Source organism: Canis lupus, chromosome 14 (assembly GCF_003254725.2).
Source record: "Canis lupus dingo isolate Sandy chromosome 14, ASM325472v2, whole genome shotgun sequence".
Classification (NCBI taxonomy): domain Eukaryota; kingdom Metazoa; phylum Chordata; class Mammalia; order Carnivora; family Canidae; genus Canis; species Canis lupus.
This window is the reverse complement of record NC_064256.1, coordinates 31886191-31909732: the sequence shown is the minus strand read 5'-3', so window position 1 is coordinate 31909732 and position 23542 is coordinate 31886191. Positions and strand designations below refer to the sequence as shown.

At 36.8% G+C, this 23542-nt stretch overlaps 1 long non-coding RNA gene across 1 annotated transcript; it reads right to left on the bottom strand.

The window, feature by feature from the left end:
- Positions 1 to 454: 454 nt before the first annotated feature.
- LOC112670525 (uncharacterized) lies at positions 455 to 23024 on the bottom strand. The gene is made up of 3 exons (XR_003142997.3): positions 22680 to 23024; positions 1868 to 1929; positions 455 to 1111 (listed from the first exon to the last, which is right to left on the bottom strand). It is a non-coding gene; the product is annotated as an uncharacterized LOC112670525 (long non-coding RNA).
- Positions 23025 to 23542: the final 518 nt, after the last annotated feature.

The window sequence follows — 23542 nt, the reverse complement described above, 5'->3', positions numbered from 1 at the left end:
TTTTGTTTTTCCATATCTCAATAAATTTGTTCATTATTCTGTGTTCCTCATTATAGTGTTTCCATCCCCTTTGCTCTTAATAGGGAAAAGAGTTCCTACCTGTGCCAAATGATGATTTCTTCTAATTGTGTCAGACTTAGCTGGGAAAAGACAAGGAAAAGGAGAAATATGGCTCTTGTTCCTGGGATGCTTACCGTTTGGCTAGCGAGAACGTGGAATTATTTGCAGTGATACAGAGGTGATAAATGTGGTTGCGGTTTAGGTAAGTGGTTCTCAGCCTGTTTTTCTGCCACACCATATACGTAAATTGAAGTTCACAGATGTGATGTACACCCATGGGTGTAATCATGGTTAAACACAATTCTTTAGGAAGTAGCTGTAACCCCACCCATACTTCCCTGTTTAAGAAAACATCAGAGCACAAGTGAATCGGCATGGTAGAGTTCAAAGAATATCCTTAAATTTCTTCACATTTATTTAAAAATGCCAATTGGTCAAATACTTTGTTACTTTGTCACTGGTAATGAATTACTTGCGACAGGCTTTAGGACTGACTGCCCACAGAGAAGAAGTTGAAAGGTGCTGAGTTATGTACTAATGGCCACTTGGTTTCATAATACTATCAGCAGGCTGTGCCCTGCAAAAAAATACATGTACACATACAAAGTTCTCAAAGAGCCTGCCAGTACCTCTGTCCAGGGCAGAGGGCAACCTACCAGCCTCAACATATTTTCTCGTGATTAACCGTGTTGGGGCTCTAGAGGAACTCTTCACATCTCTTAGCCTGTGTCTTTGATACTCTTGTGCTGGATGCCATGAAACTTAACAGCTCATGTTCCTGCTGTAAGAGAATGACATCTACCTGAGCTCCGAAAGAAGTTTGGTTAAAGAAGTGCTTAGATATGCCCGATCTATTCATTCAGGAACAAAGCATCACTTCTCAGTAGCACCTGCACAGCAGCCTGGCCATGTGACTTGTTTTGTCCATTGGAGCAATAAGAAGTGACATATGTCACTTCCAGATGGAAGCTTTGACAGCTACTGCGCCTGCCACCATTGCTTTTCTCCTTTGTCCTGAGAGTGGCACTTGCTTCCTGGGTTAAGGGTTGGCCTGCAATGAAGGAGGTGGAGAGTTCAATTAAAATGTGTCTGCAAAAAAATAAAAAAAATAAAAAAAAATAAAAAAAATAAAATGTGTCTGCAACTGACATTAACATGAGCAAGAACTGAACCTTTGTAGTTGTGAACCACAAAGACTGGTCATTTTTTGCTTTGTTTTTAACCAAACATACCTTAGCTGATTGATTTATATGGTGTCACAGAAATACCATCCATTTTATAAAGTTTTAGTTTCGAGTTTGATCTGTCATGTTTCATGGACATATTCCTTAACCCCTAAGAAATTCAGTTTTCTCATCAGCAAGAAAGGAACAAAAAAATAAAATTTTCACCTATGCAATGAGAATATTGTCATTGAAAATATATTGTCAACTCAAAAAAATGTATAAGGAGCAGCTTCTCTAGAAGGGAAACAGTTTTTAGCAAGTGGCAGATCCTCGACCCACAATCCACCTCTGCTCCTGACTCACTTTGAGATCTTGCACTGTGTTACTTAAATCCTCTGAGCCAGTTTCTGAATATGTAAAAAGTGGGCGTGAAAACTAACTATGCAAGTTTGTTCAGTAGTTACTGTTTGAAAAGTGTCAATCTCAGCGCTTAGCATATGGCAAGAACTCAGTATATGGCAGCTGCTATCACTGTAAGAACGTGGGTTGTTCCACTCTGTTGTATATTCATGGTGTATAATCAACAACAGTATTCAACATTTTCAGCATTTACAGATTTAAAGTGTGTGGCAGCTGCTTACCTGGCTGTTTTTCTTTCCTCAAGTCTGATCTCCTTTAGAAGATCATCTTCCCATACTTGACCCTAGCACATAAAAGGTATTAAATAAACATTAGTTGGATTTTAAAAGATTTGGAGTTTAATTGTAGCTGTTCTAAAATAATAAAAGCTAAGAATTTGGGGCTTTATTTTTTTATCTTGTATTTCTCAAGGTCTGGTCTGAGACCTTCTGGTGTCAAAAATTTGAACAATGGGTGAAGTGGGAGTGGGTGGGGCAAACTGTTTGTGAAAATGCAGATTCCACACCGTGGAATCAGAACTCTGGGGGGCTTGATGCTTAAGGAATCTGGATTTTTAATAGGAACTCCAGCTGACTTCTATAAATATTGAATGTTTGACAGTTGCTGTTTCAAATGATAGAAAACTTATATGAAAATGACCTCCCCCCTTCACAGGTGTGCAACTAGAGAGCTTGCACACATGTGGATGCAGTGACCTCCGATCAGATTTTAAGAGTCACTACTGACTATGGTCGAAGCCAGGAATCTGAATTTGGAAGAAACATCCTTCCCTGTGGCCCACCTACCCCTACTCCAGGTGAACTGTTGCAAGTGTCTAAACATCAAGCTTCGATAAAGAGGAAACAAGCTTCTCTTTTAGAACTATTATGTTTTCTCTTTATTGTTTGGCTCACTGCCCCTTCCTTGTTGATTCTATATCTTTGCATTTAACTAGAAAGTGTTTGGGAAAAATTTAAAATTCTCTGTGGCTGATTGTACCTCAACTCAGTTGCAATAGTTGGGGAAACGTGAATAGTACAAGATTCTCCTGTGGTCTGTAGTTTTTGGGAAAGAGTCTTCCAAGTGCTTGGAGTTGACTTCACAAAGGTCCTGCCTTATTTGTAACTAGGCTCATATGTAGTTAGCATTAATAAATATGTCCTTACTTGAGATGGATCAGTAATGCACCCGCCCCAGGAGTTTGCTTAAGTGACATAAATCACAGCAACCATGCCCTTTGGTGCTCCCCTCGTCAGCTGCCCCATGGCTCCTTGAAGCTACCAGACTCCAAAGGAGTAGGCAGGAGGCTGTGATAGCAGTGGGGCTTTTAATTCAGGTTTGGCAAAGGGTAGCAGTGAAGTTCTGGAAAAGACTGAGTATTCATCCCTTCTGTTGGGACATTGCCTATATTAGGAGTGAGGACCCCTGGAGACAAGAGAGCATGTGAGCGGAGTTTCCAAGTCCCTGGAGCAAATTAAAGGCTAAATTTAAGAAATTTAAGTTCGTGACGTAAGAGCATTAAATGGCAATGCTGCGCTCTTTTGAGCAAGGCACCCTGTGTGACCACATGGGTCACAGGCCCCTGCAGCTTTCTTTGAATCTAGGGTTGAATCTTTTTTGGTCATCTCTCAGCAGCACAAAGGGAACTTTGGGATTCTCAGGTTTTTTTTCCACGTGTGATATACCTTTATTTACAAACTGCTTCCTTTTCTTAGGTTTTTAATTTTAATTCCAGTAGAGTGAACATACAGTGTTAGATTAGTTTCAGGTGTACAGTATAGTGATTCCACAACCCTGTACATTACTCAGTGCTAATCATGGTAAGTGTACTCTTAATTTGCTTTACCTATTTACCCCATGTCCCCATCCCCTCCGCTTTGGCAACCACCAGTTGTTCTCTATATTTAAGGGTCTGTTTCTTGGTTTCTCTCTCTTTTCCCTTGCTTGTCTGTTTCTTCAATTCCACATGGGTGAAATCATGTGATGTTTGTCTTTCTTTAACTGATTTATTTTGCTTAGTATTTTATTCTCTAGCTCCATCCATTTTGTTGCAAATGACAAGATTTCATTCTTTTTTATGGTTGAGTAATACTCCACTGTGTTTATATACTGCATCTTCTTTATCCCTTCATCAATCATTGGACACCTGGGCTGTTTCCATAACTTGTAAATAATGCTGCATTAAACATAGAGGTACATGTATCCCGTTGATACATGTGTTTTTGTATTTTGGGGTATATGCCCAGTAGTGCAATTACTGGATCATAGGGTAGTTCTATTTTTACTTCTTGAGGAACCTCCATACCGTTTTCCACAGTGGCTGCACCAGTTTGCATTCCCACCACCAGTGTAAGAGGGTTCCTTTTTCTCCACATCCTCACCAACACTTGTTACTCATTTTGTTGATTTTAGCCATTCTTACAGGTGTGATGTGATATCTAATTGTGGTTTTGATTTGCATTTCCTTGATGATGAGTGATGTTGAGAATCTTTTCATGTGTCTGTTGGCCATCTAGATGTCTTCTTTAAAGAAATGTCTGTGTCTTCTGTCCATTTTTAAATTGAATTATTTGTTTTGGGGTGTTGAGTTGTGAAAATTCTTTATATATTTTGGATACTAACCTTTTATCAGATATATCATTGGCAAATATTTTCTCCCATTCAGTAGTTCCCTTTTAGTTTTGTTGATTATTTTTATTTTGATGTAGTCCCAATTGTTCATTTTTGCTTTATTTCCATTACCTCAGGAGACACATCTAGAAAGAAGCTGCTACGTTCAATGTCAGAGAAATGACTGCCTGTGTTCTCTTCTAGAATTTCTATGGTTTCAGGTCTCAGGTTTAGGACTTTCATTCATCTTGAGTTTTTTTTTGTGTATGGTGAGAGAAAGTAGTCCAGTTTCATTCCTTTGCATGTAGCTGTTCAGTTTTCCCAATTCCATTTGTTGTAGAGACCATCTTTTTCACATTACATATTCTTGCCTCCTTGATGGTATATTAATTGACCATATAATTGTGGGTTTATTTCTGGGTTTTTCTATTCTGTTTTATTGATCATGCATCTATTTTTTAAAAAGATTTTATTTATTCATGAGAGACACATAGAGAGAGAGAGAGAGACAGAGACACAGGCAGAAGGAGAAGGAGAAGCAAGCTCCATGCAGGGAGCCCGATGTGGGACTCGATCCCAGGACTCCAGAATCACTCCCCGGGCTGAAGGCAGGCGCTAAACCACTAAGCCACCCAGAGATCCTGATCATGCATCTATTTTTATGCCAGTATCATACAGTTTTGATTACTATAGCTTTATAATATAACTTGGAAGTCTGGAGTTGCGAAACTTCCAGTTTTGTCTTTCTTTTTTCAAGGTTGCTTTGGCTATCTGGGGTCTTTTGTGGTTCCACACAAATTTTAGGATTGTATGTTTTAGTTCTGTAAAAAATGCTTTTCGTATTTTGACAAGGGTTTTGTTAAATGTGTAGATTGCTTTGGGTGATATAGACATTTTAGCAATATTTGTTTTTCCAATCCATGAGCATGGAATCTCTTTTCATTTCTTGGCATTGTCTTGATTTTCTTTCATCAATGTTTTATAGTTTTCATAGTACACGTCTGTCTTTCTTGTCTTTGAGTAGGTTTATTCCTAGGTATCTTATTATTTTTGATGCAAATGTAAATGGAATTGTTTTCTTGATTTCCTGTTGCTTCATTATTAGTGTATAAGAATGTAATAGATTTCTACACGTTGATTTTGTATCCTGCAACTTTACTGAATTTATCACTTCTGGCAATTTTTTGGTGAAGTCTTTAAGGTATGCTCTGTATAATATCATGTCATTTGCAAATAGTGAAAGTTTTACTTCCTACCGATTTAGATTTTATTTTATTTCTTTTATTTTTCTTTGTTGTCTAATTGCTGTGGCTAGGATTCCAGTACCATGCTGAATAAAAGTGGTGAGAGTGGACATCCTTGTCCATTCCCGACCTTAGGGGAAAAGCTCTCAGTTTTTCACTATTGAGTATTATATTAGCTGTGGGTTTTTCATACAAGGCCTTTATTATGTTGAGGTCTGTTCCCTCTAGACCTACTTTGTTGAGAGCTTTTATCATGAATGGATATTGTACTTTGTCAAATGCTTTTTCTGCATCTATTGAAGTGATTATATGGTTTTTTTCTTTCTCTTATTGATGTGATGTGTCATGTTAATTAACTTGTGAATACTAAACTACCTTTGCATCCCAGGAATAAATCCCACTTGATTGTGCTGAATGATTTTTTTAAACATATTTTTGGATTTGGTTTGCTAGTATTTTGTTAAGGATTTTTGCATGTAAGTTCATAAAAGATATTGGCATGTAGTTCCCTTTTTTGTGGTGACTTATCTGGTTTTGGTATCAGGGTAATACTGACCTCATAGAATACATTTGAAAGTTTTCCTTCTTCTTCTATTTTTTGGAATAGTTTGAGAAGAATTGGTATTAATTCATCATTAAATGTTTGGTAGAATTCACCTGTGAAGCCATCTGGTCTGGGACTTCTGTTTATTGGGAGTTTTCTGATTACGGATTCAATTTCATTGCTTGTAATTGGTCAGTTCAAATTTTTTATTTCTTTCTGCTTCAGTTTTGGTAGTTTTCATAATACCCTCTTAAATTATTTGTATTTCTGTGGTGTTAGTTGTTATTTCTCCTCTTTCATGTGTGATTTTGTTTTTTGGGTCCTCTCTCTCTTTCTCTTGCTCTCTCGCTCTCTTTTTGATGTGTCTGGCTAGAGGACATCAATTTTGTTGTTTTTTTCCCCCAAAGAACCAGTCCCTGCTTCATTGGTCTGTTCTACTGTGTGGGTTTTTTTTTTGTTTTTTTTTTTTTTGTTTTTTGTTTTTTGTTCTATATCATTTATTTCTGCTCTAATCTTTACTATTTCCTTCTGCTGGTTTGGGGTTTTGTTTTTTCTTCTTTTTCCAGCTCTTTTTAAAGAAGACTTTATTTACTTGAGAGAGAGAGAGAGCACAGGCTGGGGAAAGAGGAAGAAGGAAAGAGGGGACAGACACCCCACTGAAAAGGGAGCCTGAAGTGGGGCTGGATCCCAGGACCCTGGGATCATGACCTGAACTGAAGGTAGATGCTTAATCAACTGAACAGGTGCCCCTTTCTAGCTCATTTAGATGTAAGGTTAGGTTGTTTGAGATTTTTCTTTCTTCTTGAGGTAGGCCTGTATTGCTATAAACCTCCCTCTAGAATTGCTTTTGCTGCATCCCAAAGGTGTTTGAATTCTGTGTTTTCATTTTTGTTCATTTCCATGTAATTTTTTATTTCTTCTTTGATTTCCTGGTTGACCCATTCATTGTTTAGTAACATGTTATTTAACCTTCATGTATTTGTGGTCTTTCTAGATTTTTTTTCTTGTGGTTGACTTCTAATTTTATAGCATTGTGCTAGAAAAAATGCGTAGTATGACTTCAATCTTTCTGACCTTTTTTGAGACTTGTTTTGGGGCTAATATGTGATCTATTCTGGAGAATGTTCCATGTGCACTCAAAAAGAATGTGTATTCTGTTTTAGGATGGGATGTTCTGACTATATCTGTTAAATCCATCTGGTCCAGTGGTCATTCAAAGCCACTGTTTCCTTGTTGATTTTCTTTTTGGACGATCTGTCCATTGGTATAATGGGGTGTTAAAGTCTCCTACTATTATTGTATTACTATTGGTTATTTACTTTATGTTTGTTATTAACTATTTTATATATTTAGGTGCTCTCATTTTGGGTGCATAAATATTTACAGTTGCTATATCTTCTTGCTGGATTGTCCTCTTTGTGATTATGTAGTGTCCTTCTTTGTCTCTTGTTACAGTTTTGCTTTAAAGTCTAGTTTGTTTGATGTAAATATTGTTATCCCAGCTTTCTTTTGATATTTGCATCATAAATGTTCCTCCATCCCCTCACTTTCAATCTGCAGGTGTCTTTAGATCTGAAATGAGTCTCATGTAGGCAGCATATAGATGGGTCTTTTTTTTTAATCTACTGTATCACCCAATATCTTTTTATCGGAGCATTTAGTCCATTTACATTCCAAAGAAATTGTTGACAGATATATATTTTTTGGCATTTTACCTGTTTTGTGGTTGTTTTTAGAGAGTCTCAGTGTTTAACAGGTGTTGTGGAACAGGATTTCTCTTACTGTTCTTGCATGGATAAAGGAAAACAACTTATTGAACTAAAATAATATTGCAAATCAATATGTTTTGTTCTTTTGCTCTTTAAATTTTTGTTCTTTGTTTTTTTTTTGTTTTGTTTTGTTTTCATTTTTGTTATGAGTAATGATTACAAAGTGCTTTTAAAGGTCTAAGTAATTCTTCCCTCTCTGAGGAATTTTTTGTTTTTTTTGAGGACTCCCTGCAGAGTTAAATCTCATATGCCCACAGGGTCAACATGGTTTAATTCATCAGTTTCTATGAAGGGAGACCACATTCACATTTGATGTGGACATATAACATTTTCCACATGTGACCGCAAGGCAACCCAAATCCTCCACTGCAGGAGACATGATTATGAGTTTAAATAAACCCTGAGCAAACAGCAGGTGCTGAGGGTAAATAAAACTATGACTGGTAGGTTCTCCTTGCCCTTGAGGCTTCCATTTAATAATTAATATAATTTTGGAAGCCACTTAAAGATACTCCCTGGGCATCATATTGATAGAGCAATGAGATGTACATCTTGGTTTTCCTTGTCAACTTGAATCCACTTTGTGTGCTGTTTCTTGCAAAGTCAGAGTAACATATGATTTTGTGTCTTTTCAAGGGCATGTGGCTATGTGTGTATATGGTGTTCATTGATCCTAGTGTTTTCAGACCTTTTATTATGAATAAAGTCAAAAGAAAAGAATTGTGCCTGACTCTCTGTTTTGTGTACTACTTTTTACACTGCTTGAAATTGCTAGGATACCAAGTAGATTTATAGTTGGAGATGCTGAATGGCACAAAAATAGTCATCTTCAAAGAGAAAATAAATAAGAGAAATATTCTCAGAAACCTTTAGGTTTAGCAGAGATGTCTTCCAAGGGGGTTATTTTCTTCTGTTTGAAAAAGAAGCCAGAATGGGGGTGATTCTGCTCAGTTTTGAAGGGGTCTGACATGTTAGGAAGGAGAAAGTGCTTTGTGTTAATTATGTTTCCCTTCTTTTATTCTCAGTGTATGTTAATTTTGTTTCATTATTTCTTTATTCCTTATCCATATTACTTGCTATTATCTGACCTACTATATGTTTACTTGATTATTTGTCTATTGTATATCTTCCTCAGTAAAAAATAAAATTCATAGTGGCAGGGACCATGTGTTTTGTTCTCTTCTGTACACCTAGCACCTAGCAGAGTGACTGTTGTGACAAGAATAGTTGACAATAGCTAACATTTACTGACTGAGCCTGACAATATTCTAAAGCACTTGACATTTATGTTACTTGCTCCTCAAAATAGCCCTTGGAAATAAGCAATATTTCAATTCTCATTTTGTAAATGAGGAAACGAAAGCTTAGAAAAATGAAACAAGTTTCCCGAGACTCACAACATTGGTAAGTGAGAGGGCCATGATTCAGACCCAGGCTGAGTGGTTTCAGCATCTACATCTACCACCTTCCAAAGAAGCTTGGCTGCCTTTTTCCTGCTCCCTGCCTCCAACACATAGTAAGCTTTCAATACATATTTTTTTTGGATAGATTAATGTTCAACTGAAGTGTGAAAGTACTGTCTCCTTCAGGGGTGGTAGCCATCAAAGAATGATACAAGGCTGAGGCAAGTTACTGGGAGTGGTTTTTATTCTCAAGCAATCAGGTGTGATTTTTCTCAAAGACAATGTGGAAGCTATTCCCATTCTTCATGCCTGAGCTTCCCCTTTCATGTTCCATCTACCCTCCCCTCACTGATGCGTGGGTTGCCGGGGCAAGGGGCTGCTCTGGGTTCATAGAGACCAGCTTTGGAAGAAGCCTCTCAGGACAGATTTGTGCACACATATAGGTAACTCATTCCCCTGATGTTCTCTGAGTTAGCAGCATTGGCAGTGCCAGTGTGTCCACAGATCAGTGTCCTGGATCTCATCACAGGGTCCCACAAGTTGTTTAGTCCAAGAAATGTTTGGACTCCATTGACTCATGATGTATTTATTTAATGTCCTTCATAAATAGCTCTCTCTGGGGACAAGACTTCAAGTTCTTTTGTCAAACTAAATATGCTTTGAGATGTGTGCGTGTGTGTATGTGTGTGTGTGTGTGTGTGTGTGTGTGTTTAATTACTGTGGCTGGGCCGAAAAAGCATTTGCATCAGCCTTAAAAATAGTTCAGTATACAACATTAATTTCCTTTGTTCTCTGTTACTCTCACACAGCTGTTAAATTGTGAGAGTTGAATGGCAGTAAAGAACATTGCTTTAGAGTGTGTGTGTGTGTGTTTGTGTGTGTGTGTGTATGCATGTGTGGTGTGTATGTGTGCAGGCTTGTGCACCTAAGTGGGCAAAAAAGGAAGTGGAGGTATAAGCTCTATGGCATCTATGCTTCAAATGTCAAAGCACAAAGTTGTTGCTTCAGTTGGGATTGTTAAGCTTTGTAGCTTGTTAACACACATAGTAGAGGATCATTGTACTTTGCATACTTGGGAGTAACATATATCACTTCTACTTGGACATAAAGGTTGCCTTAAGAATCATGTTGCTCAACACAGAAGGCCTTTCCACTAATAAGAAAATGAGCAAAGTAAAAGAGGTCTTTATTTGTGGGTATGTGACAGGCTGAATCTTGCTTCTGTTACCAGGGATGTTGGTTTTATGATCAAGGTGTGATATATGCTCATAAAGGCTGAACAAAGAAATTTAATTTGTGCTTAATAATCAAGTTTTTTTATAAATATAGAGGATACTTCAGATCTCTTCAATACTTTCACACACAAGAGAAGTATGTAATAGTATAAAACTCACTTGGCAGTCAAGTACTCTTATTTCTTATCACATATTCTCATATATGAATTTGTGAGCTTGTATTTTGCTTAATATATCTAAAATAAGGAAATTCCATTCAAGCTTTTAGTTTATATCAGTGTTTTTGGTTTTTAAGCTATCTTTTTTTAACTCTGAAATTCTGGTACAGTGATAAAAGCCCCTTGGAGAGGTAGTTACAGCAGGCATGATTTATCTCACCATCAACTCTATAGGTTTTTGCACTATAAAATCTTGAAATATCTTGGAAACTGTGATGTTATATAAAGACTAATTATAAGGAGTAATGTATCTGATTTGAGTCCATGTTAACTATTTTTACCTGCTAAAAGAGGTTATAATGACCTTTGTACAGGAATAAATTCCTTCTAGATTATTATTTAGAGCAACATAGTTCATTAGTTATTTGCGACAAAATGGAAAAAAGGTATCTCTTCCCCCTTGGAGTCTGCATTTTTGTGAAGGAAATAGCTGATGGACAATAGATGTGATAAATAAATAAAATATACACTAAGTTATGTGATGAGTGCTATGACAAAACAAGGTAGTATGGGGAAAGAGAAATTAGGAATGGGGATGGAAGATGTATGGCAATTTAGAGTATGATGATCAGATTAGGTCTCCATTGAGAAGGTGACATTTGATCAAATGTTTGAAGGAGACAAAGAAACTCGTGTGGATATTTGGGGGAAGAGCATTTTTAGGGAAGGGCAATAGCCCAATGAAATGGTCAGTGTGTAAGCATACCCAGCATGTGTGAGGAACAGCGAAGAGGCCTATGGGGCTGGGGTGCAAATGAGTGAGTAATAGGAGTTGAGGTCAGAACAGAGGGGGAGTTGAGTTGTAGGATCTTTTTTTTTTTTGTAAGATCTTTTAGGTTATGTAAGGGCTTTGACTTTTACTCTAAAAGAAAATGGAGCCATTGCAGGATTTTGAGCTGGAGAATAACTTTATCAAGCTTGTTTAAAGGATAAGTCTGAGTGTACTCTGAACAGTCAAGAGTAGAAGTAAGGACACCAATTATAAGGCTATTATAGTAATTTAGATATCTTAGTTATACTGTAAAACTAGTTACCCCCAAACTGGGTTGCTTCAAACAATAGACATTTATTATCTCACAGTTTCTGTTTGTCAGAATTTGGCTAAGTTGGGTCTTCTGGCTTAGGGTTTCCCATAAGAATGCAATCAAGGTATCAGTTCAAGGCTTGATTAGGAGAGGATTCATTTCCAATTTTACTCACAGGGAAATCAGTTCCTTGTAGATTGTTGGACTGTGGTCTTTGATTCCTCACTAGATATTGGTCAAAGAATACCCTCAGCTCCTTGGCCATATGATCCTCTCCAGGACAGCAAACAAGTAAGAAGAGAGAAGGAGAGGGGCGGGGGGAGAGGGAGATGGAAAGTACAATGTTTTCAGACCTAATCTCTAAATGATACCCTTTAGTTTTATAATGTATTTGTTAGAAATAAGTCATTTAGTCCAGCACACACTCAAGAGGAAGAGATTGTACAAATATGTGAAAATTAGGAGGTGGAGATCATAGCCAGACATTTGAAAAGCTACTTAATAAACTAGGCAAGAGACAGTGCTAGAGTTTTAGCAGTGGAGGTGGTGAGAAGTTGTGGCAAAATACATTGAAAATCTTGGAGCTGTAATCCATGATCTATTCTGTCTGTGACTTCAGGCACCTTGTATAATACATCTAAGTTTTGTTTTTCTACTTTTAATTGAAAGTCAGCTTACTTACCACTATGCAAATAGCTGAAACTTAAAGAGTTTAAACAACTAGCTGAAGTTTGCATACCTAATATATGGTGGACCCTGGATTTAAACCCTGGCAATCTTTCTCTATAGTCTTATTCTGAAGAGGACTCTGGAAAGGATAAAGTATCTAAAACTATTAAAAAAATACAACATGCTATACAGATATAAGTAAATCATGGTCACTAATGTGGGTACAATAATAGAAATAGCTTAGTTTTAAAAATGTTCATTCCAAAAGTTAATGGTGATGTCAATTTTCCTGGGCAGAGAACTTGAGCAGTTCTGGGCAAAAGATGGAGCCCTTCTGCCTTTCCATGTGTCTTGCATGTGTTTCTGTGGGAGTGGAAGCAGAAACGAATTCCTGCTGTAGCCTGTTTCTACACAGTATGGCAGCACTTAGATGCTACCCAGGATAAAGCCACATGGATTTTGATCTAGAGCTCAGTAACTGGGGTTAGTGAAGAAAGAATGGTTGAGAACATATGAAAGGTTTGACTCAATGTGGGATTTCTTCTGTTTTTGACTAGAAGACGTGTAACCCTGACAAGGCAAAATGATCTTACAGGACCCTGCAGTGGCATGTGTTCTAATTCAAAGTGAAATCCACCAGGGGATAAGAAACTCAGTGTAGTAGTTTAGTGGCTGGGCCAGGCTGACTAGTTGTAGTCTGAGTAGAGGCAGGAGAGTATGCAAACTCACACTAATAAAACAGAATGAGGCAAAAGCCTTGGTGATAATTGGCTAATGGAGCCAATGGCGGCCATTCTAATATCAATGTAGAAATTCCAGTTTCCTCATAGGTAGTTCTTCATTGTAGCTTTATTTCCTTCCTTTTATCTCACACCATTTGTATCTTATATTTTATTTTATTTTATTTTTTTTCCCTTTTTTTTTTTAATTTATTTTTTATTGGTGTTCAATTTACTAACATACAGAATAATACCCAGTGCCCGTCACCCATTCACTCCCACCCCCCGCCCTCCTCCCCTTCCACCACCCCTAGTTCGTTTCCCAGAGTTAGCAGTCTTTACGTTCTGTCTCCCTTTCTGATATTCCCCACACATTTCTTCTCCCTTCCCTTATATTCCCTTTCACTATTATTTATATTCCCCAAATGAATGAGAACATATAATGTTTGTCCTTCTCCGACTGACTTACTTCACTCAGCTGTATCTTATATTTTGAAGGAATTTCTTGTGCCATATAGATGAGTATTGCTTTTATATCTAGTCTGACAATCTCTGCCTTTTAATTAGTTTTTAGATAATTTACATTTAATGTAAATGACAATACAACTGGTTTTAAATTTACCATTTTGCTATTTGCTTTTTTATTTGTACCATCTGTTCTTTCCTCTTTTTCTGCCTTCTTTTGGGTTAATTAAGCATGTTTTAGAATTTAATTTTATCTGTACTATTAATTTTTTACCTATACCACTTTTATATTTTAGAAATTATTCTGGGACTTATACACTTTAACTTAGTACCATTGAATTTCAAATAATATCTCTTCACATATAATGTATGACTCATAATAGTATACTATTACTTTCCTTTTCCATCCTTGATGCTACTGTTGTGATAAACTATTTCTACATATGTTAAAGACTGTAAAATATACAGTATTATTATTTTTGCTCAAATAGTCAATTATCTTTTAAAGAAATCAACAAGTGAGAAATGAGAGCTTTTTATTTACTAATATATTTACTATTACTGCCACTTCTCATTCCTTTACGTAGATCCCAATTTCTGTCTGGTGTGACTTTCCTTCTGCCAGAGAAACATTTTTTAATGTTTCTTATGCTGTAGGTGAGGTGTTGACTCTCTCAGCTTTTGTTTTTCAAGAAAATCCTTTATATTGCCTTAATTTTAAAAGAAATTTTCACAGGGTATAGAATTCTAGGTTAACATTTGTTCACTCTTTTAAATTTTTTTGGTAAAAATACATATTGTAAAATTTACTATCCTAACCATTTTAAGTTTGTAGTTAATAGTGGTAAGTATATTTACATTTTTTTGGAAACAGATTTCCAGAACTTTCTCATCTTGCAAATCTTAAACTGTATGCCCATTAAACAAGAGTTTCCTCTTTCTCATTTTCCTCCTCCCCCAAGATCTAAGCCAAGCCCATTTTGTTTTCCATTTCTATGAATTTGACTACTTTATATATCTTTTATAAGTTAAACCATATAGTATTTGTCCTTTGGTGGCTGGCTTATTTCACTTAGCATAAAGTCTTTAAGGTTTGTCCATGTTGTACCATGTTGCAGAGTTTCCTTCCTCTTTAAGGTGGTGTAGTATCCTACTGTATGTGTATACCATATTTGGTTTATCCATTTATTTTTCCATGGACATTTGAGTTGCTTCCATCTTATGGTTATTATAAATAATGCTGCATTGAACATAGTTGTGCAAACACAAATTGCTCTTTGAGACCTTGATTTCAGTTCTTTTGGATATATGCCTAGAACTAGGATTGCAGAGAGAGGCAGAGACATAGGCAGAGGGAGAAGCAGGGTCCCCATGGGGAGCCTGATTCAGTACTCAATCCCTGGACCCTGGGATCATGCCCTGAGCTGAAGGCAGATGCTCAACTTCTGAGACACCTAGGTGTCCCTTATTTTATTTTTTTGAGGAACTGTCATATGGTATTTCATAGTTATTTCATAATTTTAAAATCATATCAAAAGTGCACAAGGGGCCCAACTTTCCCACATACCCACCAGCACTTGTTACTTTCTTTTTTTGTTTTGTTGTATTTAATAACAGCTATCCTGATGGGTTTGAGGTGATATCTCATTGTGATTGTGATTTGAATTTCTCTGACAAGTAGTGATTTTGAGCATCTTCTCATATGCTAAATGGCCATTTGTATGTTATCTTTGGAGAAATGTCCATTCAAGGCTTTTCTATTTTTTAATTGAGTCATTTAATTTTTATTGTTGTTAAGCTGTACTTCTTTATATATTATGGATATTAACCCCTTATCACACATGCAATTTGCATATATTCTCTCCAGTTTGTAGGATACCTCTTCACTCTGTTGGTTCTGTCCTTTGATGAGCAAAAGTTTTTAAGTTTAATGTAGTCCTGTTGGTCTGTTTTTGCTTTTACTTCTTGTGGACATTTGCTTATTCTTTCAACACTCTAAGATGCTCCTTTCTTACCTTCTAGATTAATAGTTTCTGATGAAAAGTCTTTGGTATTCTTATATTTGTTCTTTGTATTTAATGTGTCTTTTCCCCTCAGGCTGTTTTTAAGATTTTTCTCTGTATTAATGGCTTTAAGAAATTTGATCATGATGAGGTACCTGAATAGCTCAGTTGGTTAAGTGTCTGACTCCGGGTTTTGACTCAGGTCACGATGTTGTGGTTGTGGGATCAAGCTCTACGTTGGGCTCTGCACTTGGTGCAGATTCTGCTTCAGATTCTTTCTCCTTTTTCCTCTGCCCATCTCTCTTTCCTTAAAATGAATATATAAAATCTTAAAAAAAAAAGGAAGAAGGAGAAATTTGATTATGTTATCCTTTAATGTGATTTTCTTTATATTTTTCCTTTTTGGGTTCAACTCTTAAATTTGTGAGTTTATAGATTTTATCAATTTTAGAATATTTTCAACTATTATTTTTTCAAATATTCTTTCCATTCACCTTCCTTTTTCTTTAGAATTCCAATTACATTTATGTTAAAGCTCTTTGTATTGCTCCAGAGGTCACTTAGGTTCTGTTCATATTTTTACAGTATTTTTTCTCCATGCTTTTCATTAGTTTCTACTATCTTCAAATTCACTGATCATTTTCTTAAGCAGTGTTTACACTGCTGCTTATTCCATCTAACAAAATTTTTGTTTCAGATATTTTTCATCTGCTTCTACTATTTTTTTTCTTGGTTATGGTTCATATTTTCCTGCATATTCATGTCTAGTAATTTTTGTTTGAATCAGATTGTAGACCAGGTTCATCTATTTGAGTCTTTTTAAAAAAGTTTTTAAGAGCAGATCTAGAGTAGTCTTTTTACCAGAACTAATTTAACTAATTTAAATTTCCAAAGTGTGGCTTGTCAGTGGTCTCTACTGCATATACCTCATGTAGTCCATGAGGTCTCTGTACTCTGTCTGGTGGGAAGTCAAACTATTCCTGGACCTATGTGAACTTCAGAAATTGTTTAACTTCTAACTCCTGGTACATTTTCTATTCTTAGGTGTTATTTTTTTGTTCTGCCTTATGGTATGTAAGTACATATTGATATTCCATCATAAAACCTATTCAGATTTCTAAAACTTTTTCTCCGTGTAGCTCCCTTTTTTGTAGATATTCTAGGAGCATATTATACCCATCATGGCCTCCTGAACTCTGATCCCTGTCACCTCCACTCAGTGAGATTACAGTTTTGATTTCTACCCCCTGCTCAGCACTTTAGAAAATGCCTTTAGGCAGAAAGTCTTGACAAACATAAGGCTCATTTCATTTATTTACTTTTCTCTCTGAGATCACAGTTCTCTGTTGCCTGTTGTCCAGGTCTGAAAATAGTTATCCCTTATATTTTGTTTTGCTTTCTGGTTATTTACAGTGGCAGGATAATTCCAGACCCTGTTACTTCCTTATAGCCAGAAGCAGTTTTTCCTTAACTGTATTAGAAACTCTCCTCTTACAGATTTTTTGTACTTCAATTATAGGGACCTGGCAATGAGCCATTTAATAAAGAATATCTAAAAGGGTTGAACCAATCAATGAAGGCAAGAATTAGGTTGAACCACATACAATTGATAATATTTGGATAATTTTTAACTTATATGACTAATATGGTTTCACTTTATACATTTCTAATTGGATTAGCCAAGGAGAGCAGACTCAAGACTCAAATAGAGGCAATACATTTTCACTGTGATATCTCAGCCAAGGATGAATTCTTTGTGTTTTAAATGATGTTTGGGATTGTGCATCTGGAAATCTTGGGACACTTGTGTTGACATCATTCTCCAGACAAAGTATTCTGGGTTTGTCTTTGTGAACTTTGGGTTTTTAGGATTATCTGTGTTTTTTGTTTTGTTTGTTTTTGTTTTGAAGGAAGGACTCTTTCTCTGATTGGGTCTATAGTTGATTAAAGAAGTATATCCTTCTTCCTCATAGGCTCAATTGAGTTCTGTCCCAAGACAAGATGTTTATAAGAGGAGACTTCAGTCTTGTTCTCTGCAGCATAATTAAGCACTGTGACCCAATCTCTTTGATCTGGGGTGGGGCTCTAAGCAGGATTGTGGTTGAACTGTTTGTGAGGAAAATGTTCCAAGGACATGTGAATGTTGTTGGCTGTTGGATTTGTGGTTGTGACTGCAAAAAGGAATGGAGGATTTGGGGAACTATGATGGAGTGACAAGACTGTATTGTTGTCTCATGTTAAATGCTCAAAATGGTGAATTAAACTTCGTAATTAGTGCCACAGAAGATTAAGGAAAATCGAAGGTATTTTATTTACAGATAATTACCAGTTGTGGTTTTATTTTTACTTTTTCATAATTTCATATAATAGAGACCACTTCACATGTATTTATAAGAAAAGGTGTTTTATGGGTAACAGATTGCAGTGGATTTTATTCAGCATTATAGGATACTTGCTTATAAGGATTATTTTTTGAGGTTTCTTCAAAAGGTATGATTGAGATGACACATGGCCCAGTGGGTTTGTCTTTGTTCTCAGAGTACAAAGACTCTGAGACTAATGTCACCCCTAAATGTTGACATTAGTGTATATCTTATAAGGTTGGAGAGAAGATTATTATCGGTTGGATTTTGGCCTCCAAATTTATATTTTGGAGTTCTAATCCCACTACACCAATATGTGTTCTTATTTGGAGATAACGCTTTTCCAGAGTAATCAAGTTAAAGTGAAGTCATTAGAGTGGGCCCTAGTCCAATATGACTGGTGTCCTGATAAAAATGAAAAGTTTGGACAAAGAGGTATATAGAGGGGAGATCGTATGAAGAGACATAAGGAGAAGAGGGCTATCTATGCAGCAAAGAAAGAGGCGTGGAAGAGATCCTTTTGTTACATGCTCAGAAGGAACCAATCCTGCCGATATCTTGATCTCAGATTGCTAGTCTGCAGGACTATGAGACAATAAATTTCTGTTGTTTAAGCCACCCCATGTTTGGCGCATTTTTATAGCAGCCCTACCAAACTGACATAAGAGTCTGTGCAGAACTATGTATTATAGACTACCAATAGTGACTATTGGTAGGAGGAAGAAGCATGCAAGGAGCAGTGGGCCACCATGAAATTCCTTGGACACTGGTAGATGGTTAGATTGGGTGGGTTAGCAGTCCTTGTTATTATCCAGTGTTTGGATGGATACAAATGCCACCTAGATTGAGCAGATAGGACAAGGCTGCAGGCCTAACCACAGGTTTACTAAGAGCTTATTATTTTGTGTTTGTGAGTGATTTAGAAGAAGAAGTAACTAAGACTCGCATTTTCTGTGTGAGTTTTGAGGGGATTTGATGGCTTCAAAAGAGATTCTTTGGAGTGCATAGATGGTTTGAAAGTACACATAGATTCTCAGAATTTTGCCATTGGCACTTAAGAAACTTAATATCATCCTGGAATAGGATTATTTTATATTCCGCTCTTCTGAAGCATTATGAAATGTATGGAACATGTGTAAATCTTATTTTAGTTAAATATTTATGACTTCTAATGCTCTACCCTATTTGTCTCTCCTCTCTCTCTCTCTCTCTGAATTATGTGGGTGACAGTGTAGATTTTTTTGATTCCTGACTCATCCTTTTACCTACTTGCTCTCTTTTTTTTTTTATAATGAAAAAGTTTGCTGCAGTTGAAACTATCCCAATGTACAAAACAAAGAAGGAGATCCAAATATTACCTCCCAAACAATGAGATCGTTTTTTAAAGAGTGGAAGTAAAAAGTCCCAAGACACTCAAGTGAGCAAGTGAGTGAGGCAGCTGGAGGGGCCCCAGGCCTGTCAGCAAGTTGTTACAATTGATGCCCTTCCCCTTATTCTGACCATGGTGTAATTTAAAACTCACTTGGTTAGTGCTTCTTGACTTGATTACAACAGTTCCCAGGCTGTGAGGAGTTAAGCCAAAATGGTTTCATTAATTTGCCTTCTCCCTGAAGATTTTAGGCTTGCTGTTTCAAAGAAAGCTAGATACCACAACCGGCCAACTATTTGGTGAGAAGTTTCTCCTCTGGGAGAAAGCCGTTTGCTTAGATTCCAGTCTTTCAAATGTCAAATGTTACTCATCCCCTCTTGGGTTCTTGCAAGCATGTGTAGTCCTTCTTTTTTATTTTAATTTGAGAATGTTTGCTTCTACTAGTAGTAGCTCAGGGAACTTTTACTTGCTGTTTGAAATCTAACCCTGGTACACAAAAGTATGACTAATTCTCTTTACTGGAATTTCAATGTTTTCATCAAGGCCACAATTTCCATTTCCAATTTTATATAATAAGGGCAACATACCAACTGGCAAACACAATCTTTCTTTTTTGTTGATGTACATCAAAATATCTACTGTGTTACAATAAAAAGGGAAGTTTCATAATGGTGATTTTTGCAACTGAAAAAAGAACTGTGTCCAAGTGTATTTAAAGAGAGGAATGCTCATGATTTGAGTATTTAGTTGAGATATTTACTTGATAAAGTACTAAAGTTAACCTTTTAGCTGTGTGTATGTGTGTGTGTGTGTGTGTTTTGGTCTTCTGAACAGCAAAACATAAGGTTATCTCTAGGTGAGAGGAATGGTATATATACCGGAGTCATGGCCAATGGAAAGATTTTAGAACAAGATACAAAAATCATGCCAGGGATCCCTGGGTGGCTCAGCGGTTTAGCGCCTGCCTTTGGTCCAGGGCATGATCGAGGAGTCCTGGGATTGAGCCCCACATTGGGCTCCCTGCATGGAGCCTGCTTCTCCTTCTGCCTGTGTCCCTGCCTCTTTCTCTCTGTGTCTCTCATGAATAAATAAATAAAATCTTAAAAAAAAATCATGCCATACCAATGACTTAGTTTAGCAATTATTGTAATGGCCAATGTAAAGATGAAAGAATATCAGCTAACCAAAACCAAATTTTCGTCTTTTTCTACAGCAATCCTTTATCACTTCCTTATGTTCTTAATGCTCCAAATATGGATTTTTGGAATGCTGTTGGGAAGAACTCATATCCGGAAGCTCTGGTGGAATGAGATGAGACTTACTCACCAGACAGCTCTTTTAAGGCAAGATCTGACTAGTTTCAAGAAAATATAGATATTAATTTGGGATGGCCTAAGAGTATCCCAAAACCTTTTGCTCAAAAGAGTCACCTGGAGATTTAAGAAAGTGTAGATCCCTAGGTCCCATTCCCAGAGTTCCTTTTTCAATGGGTCAGTAGATACCTACATTTTTTTTTTTTTAAATAGGCTCCATACCCAGTGTGAAGCCCAACCTGGGATTTGAACTCATAAACCTGAGATCAAGACCTGAGCTGAGATCAAAAGCCACCCGGATGCCCCTGTATGATCTAATTTGTTTCCAGATTATCCTAGGCATAATCATGATAGAGAACCTCTGGCCCCAGCTGCCAGTTTGTGTAACTGTGGCAGCAAAGAAATTATTCTGAATTGTTGGATCACCTATGTAGGGTCTGCTGAATTTGGCATGTAAAGGCAAAGCTCTTTTTTTCTTTGTTTAATCTATAGATCAGCCCCACATCTCCCATTGTTTTTATGGCTTCTTTGATTACTTGTGGAGTCATTCATGTGTCAATTGACAGGTGATCAGCTGAGATCTTTCTTGGAAAAACAATGTCCTGAACCTGGTTGAATAACAGAAACACCTGTGGAGCTACTTGAAAATATGTTTTCTCCAGACCAGAATCATGATCTTAGGGAGACGTCCAGACCTCCATTCTTATGTAAGTCTTATAGTCAATTCTGAAAAGCAATTAATATTGAGAATCTGAGTTATACTAACAGGGAGAAGTGCTGATTGCCTGGTTTTGAGTACTAATTGAAGCTGAATTGCCTAAACAGAAATCATATTAATTTGATTAATATGATTAAATTGTTAATTTCCCTGTTTTATGATTAGCTTCTAATTAGCATTTAATTAGTAGATATTTACAATAGTCTTATATCCTAGTGAGAAGGGCAGGAGAGATCCTTAACATTCAAAGTATGTAAAAGCTTTCACATACAGTTTAAGGAGACCTTCAAGTATGGGTAGAATCTGAATAGGCAGTGGAGTTAGGTACAGAGAATTCCGGGTGAGCTGAATGAATGAATGAAGTGACTGGGTTAGAGAATAGAATTCCATGCTCAGGGACAGTGTGTTAATCGAGCAAAGCATATATGATGGAAAATAGTGGAATGTAAAATTGCACAGAATGAATTGGGTCTGGGAAGTAGCTTGAAGTTTCAGAAGCTTAGGAACCATTGAAATATTTTTGTGTGTACACAGGAATAAAGTGCTAGCATTTTATTTTGGGAGGGTGTTCAGAAGTTGGCAAGGCAGGGCTGTGGCATAATACAAAGTGAGAAGAAGGAGCTTGATCTAGGGTAGTGGCTGGGGAATAGGAGGACTGATTTGGTAGACATATAGAAGTAGCCAAAAGAAAGCTATTTCCTTTGCAGCTTATTTGGACATTTTCTGTTTAAGGAAAGGTCATATCATGCAGAAAGCATCCAATAACTCTTACAATTGCAAAATAACTTTGATTAAATTGACTGCTTGTTTAAATGGTTGGCAAAGACATCTAGATGTAGCATTAATGAGATTTTTGATTATGTCCATGGGCAAAATTTTTTCGATTTAGTGAGTGTATAGTCACACTAGTTTGTTGTTTGTATAGCAAGCAGACAACCATTTAGATATTTGAATATATTGTGAATAAGCAGGTAAGAAAAACAAGTATAATTAACTTTAAGCTCTTTGAAAAAAAAAATTATTTATTTGAAAGAGAGAAAGAGAGTGCATGTGAGCAATGGTGAGATGCAGAGGTAAAGGGAGGATCTCAAGCAGACTCCCTGCTGAGCATGGAGCCTGATATGGGGTTTGATCTCATGACCCTGAGATCATGACCTGAGAAGAAATCAGGAGTTGGACGCTCATCTGATGAGACACCCATGTACCCAACTGTAAATCTCTTTGACTAGTCTTTTTTTTCCATTATGCATAATGTTTGCAAACATTTAATGATTCTATACACACGGAGTAGTATTTGACACAGATTCAAAAGACAAAGATCCTGGCATTTCCTGGCTTCCTCACATCCTGCCCCTACTTGTCTTTAAGGAGCCATTTCAAAAATTACCTTGTGGGTGAATCTTTCCATGGATGCTCCTTCATTTGCTTCTCCTCCAAATTAATGGCTCCAGTTGCTCCTCACTCCTGTTCTCTCACTCCCAGAGTCCTGACACTGAAGGACTCAGTCAGCATAGGCCTTTGGCTCAAGGCAGCAGATGGGCTATGTAAAAATCAGAGGACTCCTTCTGCTACCAGAGTGACGTAAGGAGACTTAGACTGGCTGGGGTGGAACCCTAGAATCTGGATATCTTGGAGCAGAATAGAGAAGCAACGAGAGTCAGAACAGCCTTGGAAAAATTTGCTTTCAGATGCACACTTGTCAGGTCCCAAGTGTACAAAGTGATTGGAAAGTATGAAAGTAGCTACTTCATACAAATAGACTTCTTGTGCATTTCCACAAACATTCATAGGCAGATTTCGGAAATATACCACTGAATGAAGCTAGAATAGTCTTCGCCCTTACAGAGACTTGCCTCAAAATGAGGTCATTTTATGAAAAAAAAAAAAAAAAAAAAAAAGCAAGTTTAGAATCTATACCAATCCGTTATGTTTTTGACCCTATACCAGTCATGTGGGAATAACTTGAATCTTGCTAGAAGCAAAGCGTTCTGACTTTATTAGATTCAATACTGTTTCTTCATGTCTTTAAATATGAAAATGAAATTGAAAGGTAGATATATCTGAGCACCGCAGATACAAAGTGCCACCTTTAAAACTTGAATAAAAACTATAGGATGGGATTTTCTAATGGCTCAGGGGCTTTTTCTCAGAATAACTGTCCAATTTCACTTGTAATTTTTGAAATTCTCTTCGGAAATCTCAAGAGTGCAGTGTTATTAAGTTCAGAAATTTCTTATTTTAAATCTCTCT